Raw genomic sequence first — 20,188 nt, forward strand, 5'->3', positions numbered from 1 at the left:
CAATGACACATTTTTTGTTGTTTTGGATCTGTACTCCAGCACTTTGTATTTGAAATTATACAATGACTAGGAGGTTAAAGCGCAGACTATCAGCTTTACTTTGAGTGTATTTTCTGGTGAACCGTTTAGAAATTACAGTACGTTTTGTACATAGCCCCCCATTTTAGGGGACCAAAAGTATTGTGATAAATTCCCTCATATATGTATTAAAGTAGTCAGAGGTTTAGTATTTTTGTATTTTATGTCTGCATTGATTCATTTTACTATGTTATTAAATATATACGTTTCATTTCACTGGTCATTTTTTACCTTTAGCCTATGCCTATTTCTATAACACAATGCACATAGCTGATTATCTTATGGAGTAGATACAATTATATTTACTAAAGAGAGTTCATTTCCAAGTTTAATAGTCCATTTTTTTCTATTTTTTGTTGGTCTTTCAGTCAAAACACTCCATACAGAAGCAATCTGTTGATATAATAATGAACAAACATTAAAAAATCAGGCTATATGAATCAGACAGTAGTAGGTCAGATGGTTGAAAATCACAGATTCATATCGTGAATGTTTACAGTAGGCAAAAATCATCTTGTGGTCTTCATATCTGTTGTTAGTGATGCTCTCCAGTCTCCGCTGCGGTGGTTCTAAACTCGGCAAGGCATGCCTTGCATTTCTGCCGCACTAGCTAACAGTAGCTGTCCGTGGTCCTGAAATAAAACGCCGGCGCACTATTAGAAAAGGCGCACAGGTTAACATACACAGTTCTTCATTTTACCTGGGCCTTTTCCAATATATTAAAGCTACAACATTATGTTTGGAACAAATTAATGCAAATCTGAGACTTACAGGTCACTTGTTTCCTTCTGTCTCTCTACTGGAAGAATGTTAGTTCAATGGATAAAGGTACTGGATCATTTCTTTCCAAATGCCACCCTATTCCCTTGAAAGTGCACTACTTTTGACCTGAGGCCTAGGCACGTATAGTACAATGTTGATATATTAGTTATGAGCAGTGGATTAAGCTGATCAACTTTAGTACTTAGCGAATGTCTCATTAATGAGAAAATAAGCATCAAAAGTTATGAGAATGTTGCATTGAGACCGACTGACCATGAACTTCGCAATTCATGTCCAAGTTTATTATAGGCCTATAGGCTAGGCGCAGCCTTTGAAAGGAATAGGTGCAACCCTTGCTCACGCTATATATTATAATACACAGGCCTACGTGTATATCAACATACCTTACACACACACACATACACACATACACACACACACATATATATATATATATATATATATATATATATATATATATATATATAATGCTATTACATATATCACTTTACCTGCATTAAATATGTTGGATATAGGCCTACCCCTGAGTAATATTGGCAAGCAACATGTGTGGTGTCAGGAAAATAACCTCACACTCAACGTCAACAAAACTAAGGAGATGATTGTGGACTTCAGGAAACAGCAGAGGGAACACCCCCCTATCCACGTCGATGGAACAGTAGTGGAGAGAGTAGCAAGTTTTAAGTTCCTCGGCATACACATCACAGACAAACTGAATTGGTCCACTCACACAGACAGCTTCGTGAAGAAGGCGCAGCAGCGCCTCTTCAACCTCAGGAGGCTGAAGAAATTCGGCTTGTCACCAAAAGCACTCACAAACTTCTACAGATGCACAATCGAGAGCATCCTGGCGGGCTGTATCACCGCCTGGTACGGCAACTGCTCCGCCCTCAACCGTAAGGCTCTCCAGAGGGTAGTGAGGTCTGCACAACGCATCACCGGGGGCAAAATACCTGCCCTCCAGGACACCTACACCACCCGATGTTACAGGAAGGCCATAAAGATCATCAAGGACATCAACCACCCGAGCCACTGCCTGTTCACCCCGCTATCATCCAGAAGGCGAGGTCAGTACAGCTGCATCAAAGCTGGGACAGAGAGACTGAAAAACAGCTTCTATCTCAAGGCCATCAGACTGTTAAACAGCCACCACTAACATTGAGTGGCTGCTGCCAACACACTGACACTGACTCAACTCCAGCCACTTTAATAATGGGAATTGATGGGAAATGATGTAAATATATCACTAGCCACTTTAAACAATGCTACCTTATATAATGTTACTTACCCTACACTATTCATCTCATATGCATACGTATATACTGTACTCTATATCATCGACTGCATCCTTATGTAATACATGTATCACTAGGCACTTTAACTATGCCACTTTGTTTACATACTCATCTCATATGTATATACTGTACTCGATACCATCTACTGTATCTTGCCTATGCTGCTCTGTACCATCACTCATTCATATATCCTTATGTACATATTCTTTATCACCTTACACCGTGTATAAGACAGTAGTTTAGGAATTGTTAGTTAGATTACTTGTTGGTTATTACTGCATTGTCGGAACTAGAAGCACAAGCATTTCGCTACACTCGCATTAACATCTGCTAACCATGTGTATGTGACAAATAAAATTTGATTTGATTTTGATTTGTTTAGCGCATAGAGGCAGACCGTCTATCTGCTTGGTCTCTAGGCTAGTTGTCCGTGGAAAATATGTAATGAAGGTGAAAGCCAAATCATTCCACAACTGCTTTTTTTGAATAGGCAGTGAGAATGAATTTTCATCATTGTTGCTTATCAGGCATATGATGCGCCGAGGACCATGGCAATAGAGGTGCGGTTAGAAGGCAATGTGGGTAATGGATATAGGGGTTGAAAGGACACATATAGACTGTTGAATGTCTATTTTTGAACATCTAGAAGCATCAATATCGATGTAACAACGTTTATATAAGCATTTTTATATTTACACTTGTTTTCTGGCATGAACCTTTATACTCCCCTAGGAAACCTTTGTAAGAGGTCAGGTCTGGTCATAGAATCCCCCAAAATATGTTGTGTTGTTTTTTTGTAGCTCAGTCAGCTCGGCACAAATAATCCTTTGCATGAATTAGACATACTTATGCAATCCCATACCCCTGGTGGTCATGGGGTGCTCAGTAGCGCCACCAACAGTTGACGTTTCCCCAAACTTTGATGATTTTTAAATCAAGAATACATTAACATATCCGAACGTTATTTGACATGAAGGTTTAGTAAGGGGTCCTTATTAAATAAATAAAAAATCACACATGTCAAGCTTAAATAGTTATGACGAAAAACACATTTAAAAAAGTGCACTACTTCAGACATTGAATTGGCATGTGCTGATGCAGTACAGCGTTATGTATGTCCTAATGAATGTACACATCATTCTACACATCAATTAGAATGATATTGGCGAATATATTGATAAAGAACAAACTGGTTAGGGTTAGGAAAAAACAACATTTGTAGTTTAGAACTTTTCTGTAACATAATAATTTATTAGCTACATCAATAATTTAATAATGTGACAATGTATATGACATTCAAATGAAAGTAACATTGCGCAATAATCATTTATGAATAGTTTTAAAATGTAATCAGAAAATTCAGAAACGCAGTCTATTACGTCACGCGCATTGGGACGCACATACCCAAAACAAACTCTGACCGAACGACCAAACGGAAGACGTGGCCAAACGCTGTGACAACACAGATATACGTGCATGTTCACAATTCTCCCACTGAGTCAGACCTGCCTGCATAAATGCCTTTTTTTTAAATCTAATTTAAAAAAACGAACAAACGCGAACATGCTCCGCTGTTGCTAATAGTCGCTTTAAAAGTATGTCACTTGCAACTGGCCTGTTCAGGATGGGACAATCCATTTCAATAGGAACATTTCCAAGTTTGCAGCTTAATGGATATGCATTAATCTTCCCAAAAGATGTAATGGGTCATAATTGGGTCAGCATAATAAAATACAATAATTACTCCAATCATTCTGTGTCCATACTTTTGATAATTCATTGCGAGTGCCTGTAGATTCTAGGAAACATTATTTTTCAACTAACCGGTTTCATCTGCAGCTGATGAGAGTCAGTTCTTGTACACAAGTACAAGTAAAGTAGCCCTCTCGAAAACTACTTGAGTGAGAGTAAAGACATAACTGATCAAAGTACTCTGTACTAGTGAAGCATTTGTACATCTCATACATACATAAGGTATCGTTGACTTAATTAAAAGCCCATGACTAATGTACTGATGTAGCTCCATCAGGATGCAAATGATTACTTGAAGACAAGGATAACCTTTTTTTGTTATTCATTAACTAAACCAATAAGCACACACAAGCACAGTACATTACAGTTTAACAGTGTTTAAATCGGCAATCACCAGGTGAAACAATAAATCGTGCTCCCCGCCAATGGTTCTGTAAAAAGAAGAGGGATGGGGCAGGATAAATGTAACCATATGCCCTCCCCTACAGAAGTATATGGATGTTGTTATTGCCCTCCCCTACAGAAGTATATGGATGTTGTTATTGCCCTCCCCTACAGAAGTATATGGATGTTGTTATTGCCCTCCCCTACAGAAGTACTTGGATGTTGTTATTGCCCTCCCCTACAGAAGTATATGGATGTTGTTATTGCCCTCCCCTACAGAAGTACTTGGATGTTGTTATTGCCCTCCCCTACAGAAGTATATGGATGTTGTTATTGCCCTCCCCTACAGAAGTACTTGGATGTTGTTATTGCCCTCCCCTACAGAAGTATATGGATGTTGTTATTGTCCTCCCCTACAGAAGTATATGGATGTTGTTATTGCCCTCCCCTACAGAAGTATATGGATGTTGTTATTGCCCTCCCCTACAGAAGTATATGGATGTTGTTATTGCCCTCCCCTACAGAAGTATATGGATGTTGTTATTGCCCTCCCCTACAGAAGTATATGGATGTTGTTATTGCCCTCCCCTACAGAAGTACTTGGATGTTGTTATTGTCCTCCCCTACAGAAGTATATGGATGTTGTTATTGTCCTCCCCTACAGAAGTATATGGATGTTGTTATTGCCCTCCCCTACAGAAGTATATGGATGTTGTTATTGCCCTCCCCTACAGAAGTATATGGATGTTGTTATTGCCCTCCCCTACAGAAGTATATGGATGTTGTTATTGCCCTCCCCTACATAAGTATATGGATGTTGTTATTGTCCTCCCCTACAGAAGTATATGGATGTTGTTATTGCCCTCCCCTACAGAAGTATATGGATGTTGTTATTGCCCTCCCCTACAGAAGTATATGGATGTTGTTATTGCCCTCCCCTACAGAAGTACTTGGATGTTGTTATTGTCCTCCCCCACAGAAGTATATGGATGTTGTTATTGCCCTCCCCTACAGAAGTACTTGGTTGTTGTTATTGCCCTCCCCTACATAAGTATATGGATGTTGTTATTGTCCTCCCCTACATAAGTATATGGATGTTGTTATTGCCCTCCCCTACAGAAGTACTTGGATGTTGTTATTGCCCTCCCCTACAGAAGTATATGGATGTTGTTATTGCCCTCCCCTACAGAAGTACTTGGATGTTGTTATTGCCCTCCCATACAGAAGTATATGGATGTTGTTATTGCCCTCCCCTACAGAAGTATATGGATGTTGTTATTGCCCTCCCCTACAGAAGTATATGGATGTTGTTATTGCCCTCCCCTACAGAAGTATATGGATGTTGTTATTGCCCTCCCCTACAGAAGTATATGGATGTTGTTATTGTCCTCCCCTACAGAAGTATATGGATGTTGTTATTGCCCTCCCCTACAGAAGTATATGGATGTTGTTATTGCCCTCCCCTACAGAAGTATATGGATGTTGTTATTGCCCTCCCCTACATAAGTATATGGATGTTGTTATTGCCCTCCCCTACAGAAGTACTTGGATGTTGTTATTGTCCTCCCCTACAGAAGTATATGGATGTTGTTATTGCCCTCCCCTACAGAAGTATATGGATGTTGTTATTGCCCTCCCCTACAGAAGTATATGGATGTTGTTATTGTCCTCCCCTACAGAAGTATATGGATGTTGTTATTGCCCTCCCCTACAGAAGTATATGGATGTTGTTATTGCCCTCCCCTACAGAAGTATATGGATGTTGTTATTGCCCTCCCCTACAGAAGTATATGGATGTTGTTATTGCCCTCCCCTACAGAAGTACTTGGATGTTGTTATTGCCCTCCCCTACAGAAGTACTTGGATGTTGTTATTGCCCTCCCCTACATAAGTATATGGATGTTGTTATTGTCCTCCCCTACATAAGTATATGGATGTTGTTATTGCCCTCCCCTACAGAAGTATATGGATGTTGTTATTGCCTTCCCCTACAGAAGTATATGGATGTTGTTATTGCCCTCCCCTACAGAAGTGTATGGATGTTGTTATTGCCCTCCCCTACAGAAGTATATGGATGTTGTTATTGCCCTCCCCTACAGAAGTACTTGGATGTTGTTATTGCCCTCCCCTACAGAAGTATATGGATGTTGTTATTGCCCTCCCCTACAGAAGTACTTGGATGTTGTTATTGCCCTCCCCTACAGAAGTACTTGGATGTTGTTATTGCCCTCCCCTACAGAAGTATATGGATGTTGTTATTGCCCTCCCCTACAGAAGTATATGGATGTTGTTATTGCCCTCCCCTACAGAAGTACTTGGATGTTGTTATTGCCCTCCCATACAGAAGTATATGGATGTTGTTATTGCCCTCCCCTAAAGAAGTATATGGATGTTGTTATTGCCCTCCCCTACAGAAGTATATGGATGTTGTTATTGCCCTCCCCTACAGAAGTACTTGGATGTTGTTATTGCCCTCCCCTACCGAAGTATATGGATGTTGTTATTGCCCTCCCCTACAGAAGTATATGGATGTTGTTATTGCCCTCCCCTACAGAAGTACTTGGATGTTGTTATTGCCCTCCCCTACATAAGTATATGGATGTTGTTATTGCCCTCCCCTACAGAAGTACTTGGATGTTGTTATTGTCCTCCCCTACAGAAGTATATGGATGTTGTTATTGCCCTCCCCTACAGAAGTATATGGATGTTGTTATTGCCCTCCCCTACAGAAGTATATGGATGTTGTTATTGTCCTCCCCTACAGAAGTATATGGATGTTGTTATTGCCCTCCCCTACAGAAGTATATGGATGTTGTTATTGCCCTCCCCTACAGAAGTATATGGATGTTGTTATTGCCCTCCCCTACAGAAGTACTTGGATGTTGTTATTGTCCTCCCCCACAGAAGTATATGGATGTTGTTATTGCCCTCCCCTACAGAAGTACTTGGTTGTTGTTATTGCCCTCCCCTACATAAGTATATGGATGTTGTTATTGTCCTCCCCTACATAAGTATATGGATGTTGTTATTGCCCTCCCCTACAGAAGTACTTGGATGTTGTTATTGCCCTCCCCTACCGAAGTATATGGATGTTGTTATTGCCCTCCCCTACAGAAGTATATGGATGTTGTTATTGCCCTCCCCTACAGAAGTACTTGGATGTTGTTATTGCCCTCCCCTACATAAGTATATGGATGTTGTTATTGTCCTCCCCTACATAAGTATATGGATGTTGTTATTGCCCTCCCCTACAGAAGTATATGGATGTTGTTATTGCCCTCCCCTACAGAAGTACTTGGATGTTGTTATTGCCCTCCCCTACAGAAGTATATGGATGTTGTTATTGCCCTCCCCTACAGAAGTATATGGATGTTGTTATTGCCCTCCCCTACAGAAGTATATGGATGTTGTTATTGCCCTCCCCTACAGAAGTACTTGGATGTTGTTATTGCCCTCCCCTACAGAAGTATATGGATGTTGTTATTGCCCTCCCCTACAGAAGTATATGGATGTTGTTATTGCCCTCCCCTACAGAAGTATATGGATGTTGTTATTGCCCTCCCCTACAGAAGTACTTGGATGTTGTTATTGCCCTCCCCTACAGAAGTACTTGGATGTTGTTATTGCCCTCCCCTACAGAAGTATATGGATGTTGTTATTGCCTTCCCCTACAGAAGTATATGGATGTTGTTATTGCCCTCCCCTACAGAAGTATATGGATGTTGTTATTGCCCTCCCCTACAGAAGTATATGGATGTTGTTATTGCCCTCCCCTACAGAAGTATATGGATGTTGTTATTGCCCTCCCCTACAGAAGTATATGGATGTTGTTATTGCCCTCCCCTACAGAAGTATATGGATGTTGTTATTGCCCTCCCCTACAGAAGTATATGGATGTTGTTATTGCCTTCCCCTACAGAAGTATATGGATGTTGTTATTGCCCTCCCCTACAGAAGTATATGGATGTTGTTATTGCCCTCCCCTACAGAAGTACTTGGATGTTGTTATTGCCCTCCCCTACAGAAGTACTTGGACAGTGATGCTAAAATGTTGAATTTGTCTCTACACTCCAGCATTTTGAATTGCATTGTCGAGAAGCTACCTGCAAGTAAGCATTTCGTTGGATGATGTTACCATCAGTGTCCTGTACATACGACTAATAAAACTTGCAACTGGCCCCATGAAATAAAAGGTGACATTCTGTACTGTAACCTCATATCAAACATTTGATCTCAAATCCGAAATTCTGGAGACTAGAACCACATTAAAAAATGTTGCATCACTGTCAAAATAAAGATGTAGTGGAGTATAATTCAGTAACACCAAGATGACCCCCATTTTGAAAGTAAGACAATTTAAACATACCTATTTCTTCATCAATGTTGAAAACTGGAGTGGATTCCAATCTACTGGTCCTTGTCTCTAAAATAAGATATGCAAAACAGGAAAGGATAGACTTAGAGGCATTCAGAAGTTGATAAAGCCATTTTTGGACTTATATTAATGATATGTACCCATTGATTCTTGAAGATTATAAATTATTAATGCCTCATGAGTTTAATTCATCTGTCGTACCCCATCAGAACCCAAACTATAAGCTTGTTTTAGTCAATGTTTGCAGACAAAGTAAATGTAAAAAAACACTGTATAGCCTTAAAACATGGTTAAAACTATTATTTTAATAACATTGATGGTAAGTTATTGCATCCTTAGCTCTGTATATAAATTGAAAGTGGTTACATTTCGCCAACCCCATCACTCAGCTTTGAACCAAAACAGGGGAGTGTGCTTTGTTATTGTTTCAACTACCGATTACAGATTTAATAAAAATATAATAAATGAATTACAAGGCCACTGAATAACAAGGAGTTGTATAGATTCATCTATTCAAGCGCTCATCAATATCTGATTCTTCCTCCTCAGTGACTGGCCCAAAATGTTGCACTAGTCTGGCTCTTGATGTACTGTCCCTTGGAGCTGAAAGAATTAGTAACAAAAAGGTTTTTAATTCAAAAAATTTGCTGGAATTCTGATTCTCCTTTTGTTAAAAGTGCATTTTCATCAGAGACAGACAACAGTTAGAGACAGGGAAAGGTTGGATCAGACCTGCATGTAATGTATTATGTACTGTGGGTAGATGGTACTAGACCGGCCTATGGCACGGCAACAAACGTTTAATATGCCATGATACAGTATGTTTGAAAGGAAAAAGTCAGACCAGGGACCCAGAGTCCTGTGTGGCTCAGTCGGTAAAGCATGGCGCTTGCAACGCCAAGCGTCGTGGGTTCGATTCCCGCTGGGACAACCCATATGTAAAAGTAGTGGCCCCAGCCGACTTGTAAGTCGCTTTGGACAAAAGCGTCTGCTAAATGGGATATATTATATATTATATATATTTATAAAATTAAACACCTAGACGGGATGGAACTTACCAACAGAAGTGGATGTAGTTGCCTTCCTGGTTTGAGGAACAATCTGTCCTCGCTCATCTCTTTGTCTCCATCTGAACCTAATCCCTAGAGGCTTGTTTGTCTTTTTCTTCTTATTGTCCTAAAAAGTGCATTTCAATTATCCTGGCTGGCCCACTAATAAAAGTCTCCCACAAGCATGGCTTGCTTCTGTACATATGGACCACAAGCAAGACTTTGATTTTCACATAAGGTGAAGTGATTTGTCAGCTGAGGAAAGGCACCTGCATTAGACCCATGTTCTGGCTCACTCACACAGCTAACATGTGTAGAAGTTCACAAGGATGCTAACAAGTGCACCCTTGTGCCTCATGCTCAATGGGCAATATCATTGATGCCTGTGATCAGGTCATATCACGGAGTCTACGTTTAAATTCACATTTGTGCCATGTGGGGTCTACTTTGACAAACAAAAAGCAATGATAAATCATAATGCTGTGGTGCTGGAGGTGTGTTGAAAATATTTATGCACATATGGGAGCTGTAGGGGTTACATTACCAGTAATGTATGACTTGCTACATTATCCGTTCTGGTTTGAGCTCCTCAGCCAGCCTTTTTGCCTCGTTAATGGCCTAGTCCAGTTGGGCTTGTGGGTCCTTCTCTTGGTTGAGGTCCTCAGCAAGGCGTTCTGCCTTTTTAATAGCCTCATCCAGTTGGTCTTGGGGGTCATACCATCTCAAAAGAAATAACTTCCAATCCTAACACATTCCTTCACATACAGTGGGGAGAACAAGTATTTGAGACACTGCCGATTTTGCTGGTTTTACTACTTACAAAGCATGTAGAGGTCTGTAATTTTTTATCATAGGCACACTTCAACTGTGAGAGACGGAATCTAAAACAAGAATCCAGAAAATCACATTGTATGATTTTTAAGTAATTAATTTGCATTTTATTGCATGACATAAGTATACATGGAACTACAACTGAATAAAACACCATTAGCCATCATGCATTGCTTACATTCAATTCTATGCTAAAAAGTCTGTTCAGAAAAATCGAAAACAGTACATATAGGCATACGACTACAATGTTTTAATAGGGATTAAATAAAGACAAAATATATATATTGTAATGAAACATCCCACTTCTGACACCAATATATTGAAACTGCAGGGAGCAGGTCTCGAACCCTTGACCTTCTAGCCCGAGGTACAGCGCGTTATCGACTGTGCCGCAAAAGCATGCTTATAAAGCCAGGGTCGTTACAATATAATGTAGCGACCCGCACAGACAGCTGTGTGTTATGTGTTTGGCTAGTAGGTGGTTGTGTTGTACTTACCAGTACCCAGTGTTCGCTGGGTCCGACATGCCAATCAACCTGCTATCTGCCAATCACGGAAATGCCTGGAATGTTCTGATGCCGGGCATCCTGGCGGTTGGCGGAGTGGCGTGGAGGGGGGTTGGGCAGGGGGATGGAGCATTGGAAGTTCAGACCAGGTTTAGCCTTTGTTCTCTCTCTTACGTCTGGCCTTCACAAGAGAAGGTCATGGTTGGCTTGGGTGGTATCTTTCGTTTATTTGGCGTGGGCTACGGCCAAACAGTAGCCTGTGTAAAGTTGGGTTAATAAACCGTCAATTCGTAAACTCAACCCTCTGTCTGGACAATTGTTCCTTTATGATCTAGTCAGGTCATTACAATATTCATATTCAAAAATAATAAATTAAATACAGGCTATCGCGTCTATGGTTGTTGCAAAAGCTTGTGTGTCGCCAACTGGTTAAATTTGTGTCGTTTCGCACGAATTAAGTAGCACATAAATTTGTGTGTTTTCGCACAAATTGAACCACACAAAAATGCACAAAAATGCACGAAATCTGCTGAAACACATTATGTACATATATGCGCAAATTGAATGTGAGGTTGGGCTGAAACAACAACTACGGAGTTGAAGGAAACAGTTGATAAGATACAAGAGATGCGATACAGGGGAGGATGGATGGGTCAGAGGGATGGATTTTGACAGTAAATGATGCCATCTCCCGTCTGAAGAAGGGTCATGAGAATCACGTGAAAAAGCTGCTGCTGTCTCCTTAGATGCTGAGAAGGTATTTGGCTTTTCTCTTAAGAACCCAAAAAAAAGTTTGGTTTTGGACCTGGATAGGGGTCCTCTATTCCAATCCTAAAGCAACAGTATTTATGAATGGAATTATGTCTCCTTTTTTTAGTCTTTCTAAAGGCACAAGGCAGGGTTGCTCGCTCTCCCCTCTCCACTGTAGTTTTAGAGCCTCTTGCGACAATGATAAGAACAGATCCAGAAATTAGGGACGTACATCGAGGAGAATGCTTATGTATGCAGATGATATTCTACTGCTGGTCTCTGATCCTCTTCAGTCTGTACCATAGTTACTTACTTGTATTGAATCATATTTCAAATCAAAGTTGATTTGTCACATACACATGGTTAGCAGATGTTAATGCGAGTGTAGCGAAATGCTTGTGCTTCTAGAAAGAGGAACTTACAACAGAGGAACTTGAAACTTTCCACCCTCTCTACTACTGTCCCGTCGATGTGGATAGGGGGCTGCTCCCTCTGCTGTTTCCAGAAGTCCATGATCATCTCCTTTGTTTTGTTGACGTTGAGTGTGTGGTTATTTTCCTGACACCACACTCTGAGGGCCCTCACCTCCTCCCTGTAGGCCATCTCGTCGTTGTTGGTAATCAAGCCTACCACTGTAGTGTCGTTTGCAAACTTGATGATTGAGTTGGGTGCGTGCATTGCCATGCTGTCGTGGGTGAACAGGGAGTACAGGAGAGGGCTGAGAACGCACCCTTCTGGGACCCCAGTGTTGAGGATCAGTGGGGTGGAGATGTTGTTACCTACCCTCACCACCTGGTGGTGGCATGTCAGGAAGTCCAGGGCGGGGTCACGAACCAGGGTCTCGAGCTTAATGACGAGTTTGGAGGGTACTCTGGTGTTAAATGCTGAGCTGTAGTCGATGAACAGCATTCTTACATAGGTATTCCTCATGTCCAGATGGGTTAGGGCAGTGTGATTGCGATTGCGTCGTCAGTGGACCTATTGGGCGGTAAGCAAATTGGAGTGGGTCTAGGGTGTCAGGTAGGGTGGAGGTTATATGGTCCTTGACTAGTCTCTCAAAGCACTTCATGATGACGGAAGTGAGTGCTACGGGGAGGTAGTCATTTAGCTCAGTTACCTTAGCTTTCTTGGGAACAGGAACAATGGTGGCCCTCTTGAAGCATGTGGGAACAGCAGACTGGGATAAGGATTGATTGAATATGTCAGTAAACACACCAGCCAGCTGGTCTGCGCATGCTCTAAGGACGCGGATAGGGATGCCGTCTGGGCCTGCAGCCTTGCGAGGGTTAACACGTTTAAATGTTTTACTCACTTTGGCTGCAGTGAAGGAGAGCCTGCAGGTTTTGGTAACGGGCCGTGTCAGTGGCACTGTATTGTCCTCAAAGTGAGCAAAGAAGTTGTTTAGTCTGTCTGGGAGCAAGACATCGTGGTCCACGACTGGGCTGGTTTTTCTTTTGTAGTTCGTGATTGACTGTAGACCCTGCCACATACCTCTCATGTCTGAGCCGTTGAATTGCGACTCTACTCTATGACGCTTAGCATGTTTGATTGCCCTGCGGAGGGAATAGCTACACTGTTTGTATTCGGTCATGCTTTCGGGCACCTTGCCCTGATTAAAAGCAGTGGTTTGCGCTTTCAGTTTTGCATGAATGCTGCCATCAATCCACGGTTTCTGGTAGGGGAATGTTTTAATAGACGCTGTGGGTACAACATCACCGATGCACTTGCTAATGAACTTGCTCACCGAATCAGCGTATTCATCAATGTTGATGTTCGACGCTATGCAGAACATATCCCAGTCCACGTGATTGAAGCAATCTTGAAGAGTGGAATCCGATTGGTCGGACCAGCATTGAACAGATCTGAGTGCGGGTGCTTCCTGTTTTAGTTTCTGTCTATAGGCTGGGAGCAACAAAATGGAGTCGTTGTCAGCTTTTCCTGAAAGGAGGGTGGGGGGGGGGCCTTATATGCGTTGAAGAAGTTAGAATAACAATGATCCAGGGTTTTGCCAGCCCGGGTTGCACAATCGATATGCTGATAGAATTTAGGGAGCCTTGTTTTCTGATTAGTCTTGTTAAAATCCCCAGCAACAATAAATGCAGCCTCAGGATATGTGGTTTCCAGTTTACGTAGAGTCTAATAAAGTTATTTCAGGGCCGTCGATGTGTCTGCTTTGGGGGGAATATACATGACTGTGATTATGATTGAAGAGAATCTTCCTGGTCGTAATGTTGGTGAGTTGACGTTGCTCTTATATCCAATAGTTCCTCCCGACTGTATGTAATAAAACCTAAGATTTTGTGGGGTAACAATGTAAGAAATAACACATGAAAAACTAAATACTGCATAGTTTCCCAGGAACCCCCGAAGCGAGGTGGCCATCTCTGTCGGCGCCGGAAGTAGAAGCATATTTTAGTATGTCAGGCTACAAAATTAATTGGAATAAGTCGGAAGTAATGCCAATTAATACCGTATGTTACTCTGGAACAGTTACCCCTATTTAATTTCAAATGTGTTCCTAATGGGATGGGATGACATATTTTGGTATTAAATTGAGCTCAAATTTGGAAGAAGTGATTTTGATTTGATCCACTACTAGTCAAGATTAAGACCAATGTAGAAAAATTGGAAAATAACTTTCTTTATGGGGAAAGATCAACGTGATTAAAATGGTTGTAATCCCACAATTTAATTATATCTCTGCAATGTTGCCTATTAATAATCCAGACCAGTATTTTAAACAATATGACAAATTAACTAAATACTTTTTGTGGGATAGGAAAAAAACTGGATTAATATGAAGATGTGCTCACCAAGGGAGGTAGGAGGCTTGGCTTTATCAAATGTTAAATTTGAAATGGCTAAATTGGGGCAAAAGGTATTCTGGCTTGGATTGGATAACAATAGAACGGGAACTAAGTTATCCTTTCACTCCTGTTGATACTCTGTCACGTAGTCTCACAGGGGAGAGGTCTGTTGATACTCTGTCACATAGTCTTACAGGGGAGAGGTCTGTTGATACTCTGTCACATAGTCTTACAGGGGAGAGGTCTGTTGATACTCTGTCACGTAGTCTTACAGGGGAGAGGTCTGTTGATACTCTGTTAAATGGTCGTACAGGGGAGATGTCTGTTGATACTCTGTCACATAGTCTTACAGGGGAGATGTCTGTTGATACTCTGTCACGTAGTCTTACAGCAGAGAGGTCTGTTGATACTCTGTTAAATGGTCGTACAGGGGAGATGTCTGTTGATACTCTGTCACATAGTCTTACAGGGGAGAGGTCTGTTGATACTCTGTCACATAGTCTTACAGGGCAGATGTCTGTTGAAACTCTGTTAAATGGTCGTACAGGGGAGATGTCTGTTGATACTCTGTCACATAGTCTTACAGGGGAGAGGTCTGTTGATACTCTGTCACATAGTCTTACAGGGGAGAGGTCTGTTGATACTCTGTCACGTAGTCTTACAGGGCAGATGTATGTTGATACTCTGTCACATAGTCTTACAGGGGAGAGGTCTGTTGATACTCTGTCACATAGTCTTACAGGGGAGAGGTCTGTTGATACTCTGTCACGTAGTCTTACAGCAGAGAGGTCTGTTGATACTCTGTTAAATGGTCGTACAGGGGAGATGTCTGTTGATACTCTGTTAAATGGTCGTACAGGGGAGATGTCTGTTGATACTCTGTCACATAGTCTTACAGGGGAGAGGTCTGTTGATACTCTGTCACATAGTCTTACAGGGGAGAGGTCTGTTGATACTCTGTCACGTAGTCTTACAGCAGAGAGGTCTGTTGATACTCTGTTAAATGGTCGTACAGGGGAGATGTCTGTTGATACTCTGTCACATAGTCTTACAGGGGAGAGGTCTGTTGATACTCTGTCACGTAGTCTTACAGCAGAGAGGTCTGTTGATACTCTGTTAAATGGTCGTACAGGGGAGATGTCTGTTGATACTCTGTCACATAGTCTTACAGGGAGAGGTCTGTTGATACTCTGTCACGTAGTCTTACAGCAGAGAGGTCTGTTGATACTCTGTTAAATGGTCGTACAGGGGAGATGTCTGTTGATACTCTGTCACATAGTCTTACAGGGGAGAGGTCTGTTGATACTCTGTCACGTAGTCATACAGGGCAGATGTCTGTTGAAACTCTGTTAAATGGTCGTACAGGGGAGATGTCTGTTGATACTCTGTCACATAGTCATACAGGGGAGATGTCTGTTGATACTCTGTCACGTAGTCTTACAGGGCAGATGTATGTTGATACTCTGTCACATAGTCTTACAGGGGAGAGGTCTGTTGATACTCTGTCACGTAGTCTTACAGGGCAGATGTATGTTGATACTCTGTCACATAGTCATACAGGGGAGATGTCTGTTGATACTCTGTCACGTAGTCTTACAGGGCAGATGTATGTTGATACTCTGTCACATAGTCATACAGGGGAGATGTCTGTTGATACTCTGTCACGTAGTCATACAGGGGAGATGTCTGTTGATACTCTGTCACATAGTCTTACAGGGGAGAGGTCTATTGATACTCTGTCACGTAGTCATACAGGGGAGATGTCTGTTGATACTCTGTCACGTAGTCATACAGGGGAAAGGTCTGTTGATACTCTGTCACGTAGTCATACAGGGGAGAGGTCTGTTGATACTCTGTCACGTAGTCATACAGGGGAGAGGTCTGTTGATACTCTGTCACGTAGTCTTACAGGGCAGATGTATGTTGATACTCTGTCACGTAGTCATACAGGGGAGAGGTCTATTGATACTCTGTCACGTAGTCATACAGGGGAGAGGTCTGTTGATACTCTGTCACATAGTCTTACAGGGGAGAGGTCTGTTGATACTCTGTCACATAGTCATACAGGGGAGAGGTCTGTTGAAACTCTGTCACGTAGTCTTACAGGGCAGATGTCTGTTGAAACTCCCAACCCAATTTTGTTACACTCAAAATAGGTTGTGGAGAACAGTACACAAGATATGTGGAATTTCACATCTAAAACATGGATACTCATCATTGTGGCACAATCCTAGGCTACAGATAGGAAAGAAGTCAGTGTACTGGAACAGTGGCCAATGAAAGAATTCATACTATAGGTGATCTGTACAATGAAGATGTTTTAATGTCATACTCAGATTTGGTTAAAAAAATATGATGCGGGAGACGAGGGACATTTCTGTAAATGTTTAGATTTGAGAGAATGTTTGTTAACCAGCTATCAACAAAATCCAGGAAAGAACCCAATAGCTGAGTATTTGGAATTACCCAAACGCAAAGCAGCCATTTTCTACTCAATATTTAGTCATTTGCAGAGTAAAGACTGTAAAAACCTCAGAACAATATGGCAAATTGACCTAAAGTGTGAAATAGAGGATGATACCTGTTTGAAGATCTTGTCCAGCTCAGGGAGCAACATAAGGGAAGCCAGGGGGAAACTTACTCAAAATAAGATACTATATAGCTTTTATTGGACACCAACAAGGCTTCATAAAATGGGGCTGACCAACAATTCTCTGTGTCGGAAATGCCAAAAACACACTGGGACATTTTTACACGCAATATGGAAATATACATTAGTGCTACCTTCCTGGAAGGATGTTTTGAAATATCTGGAGGAATGGTGGGGCTTAACAACTCGAGTTTTACCCAGAATATGTCTCTTGGGCGATAGAACAGAGATACCTAATGTAACAAATGAGGAATTTGCACTGATCACTGTTGGTATGTTTACAGCAGTTGGAGTAATCCTTAGAGTTTGTAAGGGTCATGCGACTCCTACTCTGAAACAGTGGATAGAATCAATGTTGGAGGTAGTATCTTATAAACAAATGCTTGCTAGGATCACTGGTAGAAACCAATTCTAGAAGCTGGACACGTTTTCTTTGTCATGTCTCTAAAGACTGGGATGTGATTACTTATGCTTGTGAACCCATTTAGGTCTGTATTGTAACCTATGAGATACTATTTGACTGTGTATGTGTGCTATGCTGTGTATATGTGCTATGCTGTGTATATGTGCTATGCTGTGTATATGTGCTCTGCTGTGTATATGTGCTATGCTGTGTATATGTGCTATGTTTGAGGATATGTCTTAAATGTCATGCTCAATGTTTTTATGCTGTACAATGTTTTATTTTTATGTTTAATAAATACATCATTAATAACAAAAAAAAATGGAAATATCACATTTACATAAGTATTCAGAACCTTTACTCTGTACTTTGTTGAGGCCCCTTTGGCAGTGATTCCAGCCTTGAGTCTTCTTGCATATGTCGCTACAGGCTTGGCAGACCTGTATTTGGGGAGTTTCTCCAATTCTTCTCTGCAGATGCTTTCAAGCACTTGTCAGGTTGGATGGGGAGCGGCGCTGCGGCACAGCTATTTTCAGGTCTCTCCAGAAATATTAGACCTGGTTCAAGCCTCTGGCTGGGCCACTCAAGGACAATCAGAGACTTGTCCCGAAGCCACTCCTGCATTTTTTTATTTAACATTTATTTGACTAGGCAAGTCAGTTACGAACAATATATTATTAACAATGACGGCCTACACCGGACGTTACTGGGCCAATTGTGTGCCGCCCTATGGGACTCCCAATCACGACCGGTTGTGATACAGTCTGGATTCAAATCAGGGTGTCTGTAGTGACGCATCTTCAAGACTGCTGCACCACTCGGGCTGTGTCTTGTCTTGTCTTGGCTGTGTGCTTAAGGTCGTTTTCCTGTTGGGAGGTGAACCTTCGCCCCAGTCTGAGGTCATGAGTGCTCTGGAGCAGGTTTCATCAAGAATCTCTCTGTACTTTCCTCCTTTCATCTTTCCCTCAATCCTGACTAGTCTCCCAGTCCCTCCCGCTGAAAAACATCCACACAGCATGATGCTGCCACCGCCATGCTTCACCGTAGGGATGGTGCCAGGTTTCCTTCCAATGTGATGCTTGGCATTCAGGCCAAAGAGTTCAATCTTGGTTTCATCAGACCAGAAAAACTTGTTTGATCTTGGCAACTCCAAGCGGTCTGTAATGTTCCTGTTACTGAGGAGTGGCTTCCGTCTGGCCACTCTACCATAAAGGCCTGATTGGTGGAGTGCTGCAGAGGTGGTTGTCCTTCTGGAAGGTTCTCCCATCTCCCCAGATGAACTCTGGAGCTCTGTCAAAGTGACCATCGGGTTCTTGGTCAGCTCCCTGACCAAGGCACCTTTCTGCCGATTGCTCAGTTTGGCTGGGCAGCCAGCTCTAGGAAGAGTCTTGGTGGTTCCAAACTTCTTCCATTTAAGAATGATGGAGGCCGCTTTGTCTTTGGGGACCTTAAATGATGCTGAAATAAGACAGATGTGTGCCTTTCCAAATCATGTCCTATCTATTGAATTTACCACAGGTAAAGGATGATCAATGGAAACAGGGGGCACCTGAGCTCAATTTGGAGTCTCATAGCAAAGGGTCTGAATACTTATGTAAATAAGGTATTTCAGTTTTTATTTTTATACATTTGCAAACATTTCAAAAAAACTGTTTTTGCTTTGTCATTACGTGGTACTGTGTGTAGATTGAGGAAAAACAATGTATTCAATTTTAGAATGTCTATCACAAAATGTGGAAAAAGTCAAGGGGTCTGAATACTTTCCGAAATGAACTGTATGTTGTGGCTAGACATTACTCTGTGTTGTCATATAGCCTACACGCAGAAGAGCATGACAAGACCATTTATGGAACTATTGTGAAATGGGGCCATCTTGGGAACGTCCCCCCCAGTTGACTGTTGCGTACCAAACGTATTTGCTATCTTGGTCAGACTCGGATCATAGCCTACAGCACACATCTTTGTATATTTGTTTTAAATATTTTTAAGAATCAATACTCAAACAACCTTGTTTAACATGAAAATATGATGTAATAGGGTCTTCAAGATGTACGATGACAACACGTTTACATTTCAGATTTGAAGGCAATTCGTTATCAGTGAGAGAAGGATACGTTTGCGAGACAGATCTCAGGAGCTTGTTGATATTCCAACAGGCCTATGTAGAAGCGGCCTATAAAACCAACAATGTTATTACAATATTGTTGATTTAGTGATAATTAACCAGATTTTTAATCGACAATGATCTAGCTCATAAATGATTTAATGAATAAGATTTGACTGCTTATTTGACCAAGTCACAGACTTGACTATAGGTAAACCTAGGTTGTGTAGGAATCACTTTGACTATGTCTGCAAATAGGCTGTTGACGGCTTATTATGCTTTACACAATAATGGACGAAATCACAGATCGAGCACGTCATTGCGCACTTGTAACATATCATGAAAAGATTGAGGCAAAATAACTAAATTGATTGAACATGGGGCAGCAGGGTAGCCTAGTGGTTAGAGAGTTGGACTAGTA

The sequence above is a fragment of the Oncorhynchus masou genome, chromosome 14, assembly GCF_036934945.1.
Source record: "Oncorhynchus masou masou isolate Uvic2021 chromosome 14, UVic_Omas_1.1, whole genome shotgun sequence".
Taxonomy (NCBI): domain Eukaryota; kingdom Metazoa; phylum Chordata; class Actinopteri; order Salmoniformes; family Salmonidae; genus Oncorhynchus; species Oncorhynchus masou.